This window comes from Cynoglossus semilaevis, chromosome 8 (assembly GCF_000523025.1).
Source record: "Cynoglossus semilaevis isolate Cse_v1.0 chromosome 8, Cse_v1.0, whole genome shotgun sequence".
Classification (NCBI taxonomy): domain Eukaryota; kingdom Metazoa; phylum Chordata; class Actinopteri; order Pleuronectiformes; family Cynoglossidae; genus Cynoglossus; species Cynoglossus semilaevis.
Genome location: NC_024314.1, coordinates 8,835,640 through 8,841,857, shown reverse-complemented (window position 1 = coordinate 8,841,857; position 6,218 = coordinate 8,835,640). Strand labels below are relative to the sequence as shown.

General features: G+C 42.2%; 1 long non-coding RNA gene across 1 annotated transcript in view; it reads left to right on the top strand.

Moving 5' to 3' along the window:
• Positions 1–1,048, top strand: part of LOC107988901 (uncharacterized) — a 2,986-nt gene extending 1,938 nt beyond the window's left edge. Inside the window, exon 3 of the long non-coding RNA XR_001760445.2 lies at positions 992–1,048. This is a non-coding gene — a long non-coding RNA (uncharacterized LOC107988901). The remainder of the gene's footprint in view (positions 1–991) is intronic.
• Positions 1,049–6,218: the final 5,170 nt, after the last annotated feature.

Sequence of the window (6,218 nt, the reverse complement as noted above, 5' to 3'; positions counted from 1 at the left end):
AGCAGGAGAAGCAGCTCTGTGGTCTTCTCCTAAAGTGCCTTTTGAGCATCTCAGCACAAAACTGTGTCATACTGTATATACCACACATTTGTAAGCACACACAGACATGCACCAAATATATACACCACTCCTGGTGGAATAGGTAAGCATCTACAGTACTGCAAAATTGCTTAGATTGGAGAAAAGTACTCTGTCTCTCTCAGGAATGTACTGTAGAGCCAGGGATTTGGCCACATCTCTGTTTACTTGTGTGTTCGGTTTCAATTTACCCCAGAGCGCTGGATGTTATTTATGCTAAATTAAGGCCGGGAGAACATGTATCATCCCCACGTCTAATGCTCTTTGGAGACAAATTCAAGAGGTTAATTGCCAATCATGAAAGTTGCACCAAATCTCAGTACTCACAAGTACACAGATGATGACAAAATGGTTAATTATTAAAGCGGGACAAAATCGCAAACCCATTATTCGGCTAATACTTTGCATGCTCTTTGCAAGCTGGTTTGTTGCCGACTCCTCCAGGTGACATTTGTAAGATGTTCACCTTAAATGTTTGATCCTTCGAACTTCACAAGACTCTGCAACAAATCCATATATAAATATATATTTACATATATATATATTTACATATAAATGTATGTAAATAGTGTGTAGTGTGTATGTATATATATATATATATATACAGTATATGTGTCTATACATATACTGTAAATATATTTTTATATTTACCCACTGGTTTACCCACCTCATTGTTTACATGCAGAAACATATTGTGGATCAATGCCTGCACCAATGTTGTGTAATTAACATGAGTAATTACTGTGCTTAATTTACAGAGCCACCCAAGGTTCATAATGGGGCTGCAAAACATTGACCCATGACAATTGATTGATCCCTCCTTCCTTTAAAACCATGCCCCTGCTAATGACTAAGTAATGAGCAAATAGTGTGTGGCCAGGGTAAATATACAGCTTTTGCTCTCCATATACAGATCTGCTGATCCCACTCTGCCTCCCCCCACCTCTGCCCTTACTCCTCCGTCACACACCGTGCGTGACTGTGCGCATGCACGTTGAACACGCAGCTTGGTAATCAGCCACACAGACTCGCCTTTGGTGGCTGGAGACTGATTCAATATTCCAGTGTGTAATTTATGCAGAAATAATTCTTTACAGGAATGGAAGGACTGGAAGGAGAGCAGAGAGAAAGAGAGGGATGGAGAGAGAGAGAGGGAGAGAGAGAGAGAGGGAGAGAGAGAGAGAGGGAGAGAGAGAGAGAGGGAGAGAGAGAGAGAGGGAGAGAGAGAGAGAGGGAGAGAGAGAGAGAGGGAGAGAGAGAGAGAGGGAGAGAGAGAGAGAGGGAGAGAGAGAGAGAGGGAGCAAGAAATGTAGAGAGGAAGAAATCTGTGGTGAAATAATTATCCCCGGTGTCACTGTAGCAACATTCTGTGAAGATGATGTCAATAAAATATTGAGCTACACGATCCATTTCAATTTCACCTCAAAAAAGGATGCTTCAAAAGGTCGTGCGGCCGCAAGAAGGAGGAGAAGGAGAAGCCACCATGCGTGTCAACACACGTGCGCTTTTCCATTCAACGCAGAGCGAGGCTGTGGCTGGCGACGTGTGCTGCTTACTGAGTTGCAGGGAAGCACATCATCGCCTGCAGTCATTTAACTTGTCAAAACAGAAGGGCTCCGTGTCTCCTCATATTTAGATTTAGTAGATTTGAATTACTGGAAATAAAGTGAAAGAGGATGAGATGAGAAATCAAATGAGTGATGCTTCCCCAGAGAGCCATTGGGAGCAAAGTATAGATTATGGTCATTTGCAGCAGAAGGGTGGGTAATAAGAGCCGCCGTGTCAGAGGGCATTTATGTGTTTTGTGTGTGTGGTAGTGTATGTGTGTATATTTCAAGTGATGCCTTAAAGATGGGCTTCACTGAATTCTTCTCACAACTTGAATTGAGCAACACAATGTACATGGAGAATCTATAAGACAGTAGAGTTTCATTGGTGATGTCAGATCACTGGGTGGTATGTCTTCATCCACACACACGCACACAGGGTCACAACAGTGTCATGACATCCTCATCTTTTTACAGTGGAGTGTGATTTAAATGTAAAAATAAGTCCAGGTGAAATTTGCGAATCTTCGTTGAATGTTCTTTCTTTCTCGTTGAAAGTTTTGCGTAGATGTCTGTGCCCCCGAGACACTTCCTTTTAATGGTGTTCTGCCAGTGTTATGACTGTGTTGACATTTATTGTTAATGAAACGTCTCTGCAACTATTGGTTGGATTGCCACCGGGTTAAGTATAGACATTTATTCTAGTCTGGTTTCTCGATATGTCACAGTGTTTTTTATGATTCCCAACCACGAGGATTGGAATACAAGAATAGACTCTGACAAAGTTCAGCCTGTCTGTCTCTGCTGTAGACTCAAACAAATTCTACACATTTTTGTGCTAAAAAAACATAGGAAAATAAAGTGCATGTTGATCCTCTAGAGCAGGTACGGGCAAACTAAGGCCCAGGGGGCCGAATGCGGCCCGTTCAGCTTTGTAATCCGGCCCGCCAAACTTGTCTAAATTACAGTATATAACTGGTTTGTATTGTGATTATATTTCTGCCTTTTCCCTGCAATGCCCACAATTTCCCTAAAGATGGCATAGAGAAGGCTAAAAGCATCTTAGCATTTTAGCCTTTATCCATAACTTTTACATGTCGTTTATCTTAGTTCACACAAACGCTCCATCTATCTGCTCCTGACCCGCCCCACCTGTCAAATTCAAACAGTTTGCCCACGCCCACTTTAGAGAATGACAGTATCTCTCTATACTGTACAGTATCAGTAAATGTGCTAGACTGGTAGGTATGGAGTGATGGAGTAGAAATGTTGGTGAGGTGGATGTAAAGGCCAGAAGTGCTGGAGAGCGATGTTTCTCGTTTCCCCCCGCCGTCTCTCCGCGGACACTCCTGCACTCAACTCCCAGACATTTCATTATTCTGCATCTTCGTCACTCTTATTAAATCCATATATCTTATCTTGAGGCCAGTGCTCATCGACGTGGTGAATAACATACATGTCAAAACGTTAGCTTGCGTGCGTGGAACCGCGCTCTGTCCTGCACTCGGGAGAGACGTGTGCGAAATGAATAATTTATCCAAGTGAATAATAACAATAGCAACTCCTTCACCGAGGCTTTTGTCTGAGAGAGTTTCCTTCTCACATTTCACTTGTTACAGTTGGCCTTGCATAAACCAGATACCTATCTGGACAGATTTGCATAGAAACACCCTGCAACGTGGCGAAAAGGGAGCAATTAGGATTCATGGCGGCACCTCCCCTCCGGATGCTCTGCCGCCATGTGAGACAGCAGTAACTGATTGAAATGGAGGAGCATGGACTTGTTCATGTGCCTCTGTCTGACTCTAGCCCGCAGTTTCTCTCCTCTCTCTCTCTCTCTCTCTCTCCATCAACCCTTTTTTTTCATAGTCATCTACTGCCAAAGCGCAGATTATCAGTGGCTCAGGGCTGGTCGGAACTTTGTTGAGGAGCCCGAGGGGAAAAAACCTCTTATGGAACGGGTTAACAACATAATCAAACATGGTGTGATTAGTAGTTAACGGATGCAGCGGGTCACATCGTGCAGTTGTTTGAATCAGGTGATGCAGTCCTTGCTGTTGGAGTCGAGTTGCTCCGAGCATGTGGGAGGTGTTTGACACAAACAAGGCTTCCAGCTTGCAGAACCAGGAACAGATGGTGCTGGAAAATGAGGCACCTCTCAGAAGCATTGAAACGCCATCCAACGACCCTCCCCACACTTCTCCCTCTCTCTCTCCTCCACACTCCCTGTTATCCCTCCTTCTCCGTCGTTCCTTTATAATTCAACCTTTTTTAGCCACGACTATTGAAGAATTTGTGATATTTCCCAGTCAACATTAAAAAGGGAGAAAAAGCCAAACATAGAGAGGGATTCAAATGGTGGGACCATGGGGTTGCTTAGGGTCAGTTCCTGGTGAGGGGTTTTTGTTCACCTGGTTGGAGCCAGCAGATGGCAGACTTGGATTTGGACCTCTCCAGGGAGGTAAAATAGGGAGAAGAAAAAAACAAGACGTGTTTCCAAAAGGCTGTATATATTTACACATTTAATAGAAGGCTGGTGTAAAGGGATATTTCAGTTTCTGTTTGTTAAACAAATGTTTTTGGACACAGAGAAAATCTCTGGCAAAAAGGCCAACGATGAAGATTGCTGTGTTTTCGTGAATACCTCCAACATATCAAAGACTGTGTTTTTAATCATAATTTTAAAAAAGAATAATAATTAGTTGAAAATATATTTTTATCTGTAATTTTTTTAAATCAACTTCCAGACATTTCAGGTGACCCTATTTGAACACAAATGGAGAAAATGCAGGCTACATACAGAAAGATCGCCACCATGTGGCTCTGGCAGCTAATTTGTGTAAGAATGACTATGCATGCAGGTAATTCACTGTATAATGTGGCCGAAATATAAAACATCACGATTTTATATCTTAATGTAATTGGGTTTTCCACATGTAATTACTGGTGATTTCCAAGTGTTGGTACATTAATGGTGTTCAGCTCGGTCTCCAGTGCAGGAGATGGTGCTGTGCTGCTAATATTTGCTAAATATGTTTCATAAAAGTGTCTGAGTGTATAATCCCAGGTGGAATACGGAGACACACAGTGGCTCTAATGGTTTTGCAATTATAGTATTCAAATAAACTGCAGTAGCAGATTAGGGAGTCAGAGAAGCACAGTAATTTACAACTTATTGTATAATCGGTTGAATAATGATGCAATAAATGAGCAACTATTGAATTTTCTCTTTCTTAATTCCTGCCGTGTGTTAGTTTAGGCAAAAGTGGAAGCAAAAGTGGAAGCAAAACACCTCAGAACGTCCGTGATTTGAAACTTCCTTCATAAATGCTGCTGCTCTCTTTCCTGCCAGGATTTCCAAATGTTATTTTGGTTGAGTAAAGCTGCGAGATGACTGTGGCTTTCTTTAACGGCCCGCATTGTGGTCGGCTTCACTCAGCAGACGATGGCATGTGTTTCATTCCAGTCGTGCTCCTCCCCCCCCCCCCTTCTCCCTGAGCTCCTGTCTCCTGCAGCAATCTGTCTGAAAAATGCATACACAACATCCTGTGAAAATAGCTTTCTGCGGAGACTTCACTAAAAAGCAGCACTGCATCAAATGTTCCTGTCATTCCCCACGAGGCCGAGTTGATGGCAAAATATTTGCATACTGCACAATCTGAGTGATCTGAGCCTTGTGTCTGTTCTCTTTTCCTCTCATTCATTTTATATTTTTCGGGGTCAGTTCCAGAAATTTCTTTCTCATGGAAACACCTTTTCTTTCTCTAATAACTTTGATGAATGATTTAAGGTTCCAGCCTCACCAGAGGCCAGTAATTATAGTTAGCCAGTAATAATAATTATTATGCAATTATTTCTGAATTAATTTCCCTTTCCCTAACGACTACATTTTACGATATTTGGATTGTGCCTGGCATCACTACTGAGAAGGCACGTTCTAAAAAGCACTAAATGGAAAGTGCAACACTGAACTCAAAGACTGAATACTGTCTGGTGAAATACAGCTCCAAACCATGACAGAGCTTAAAGCTTTAACTAACTGCTGACTTCAACAAATAACTTCAACTCGTGCTTGTAGCTCCATTTTGGAAGTCTGGTTTTCCTTTTTTAAGAATATATTCAAAAAATACTATAAGAAGTAAAGAATATACTAGAAGTGGTTTGAATTGAATGTTTGGCAAACAAACAATCATTTTCCGTCTACAACAAATACAAGGCGTTCTTGTGTTTTCCCCTCACTAGACCACCCACTCGCGTACCGACACATCTCCAGTTTCATTAAGCGGCTGCTTGATAGTACAGGAAATATTTCTCTAATTTACCAATGAAAGAAAAAAACCCAAACCGTCCTATAATTTTGTGTGCCATTGGCCAAAAAGACAATTAAGGAAGAGGGGAGGGTGATTTCATTACAACCCCTTCTCCCTGGTGGAACAGGAGTGGGGTATATTCGATTCTGCGGCTGTGATTACCAAGCCCTTGGCTATGAGATGGATGACTATGAATCAATTGTGTTCAAGGGGACTCTCACTGGGGCACTGTAGTAGTTAAGGACGTGAGGGAGTCTGCTGAAAAGACAGCCGTCCTTGGTTA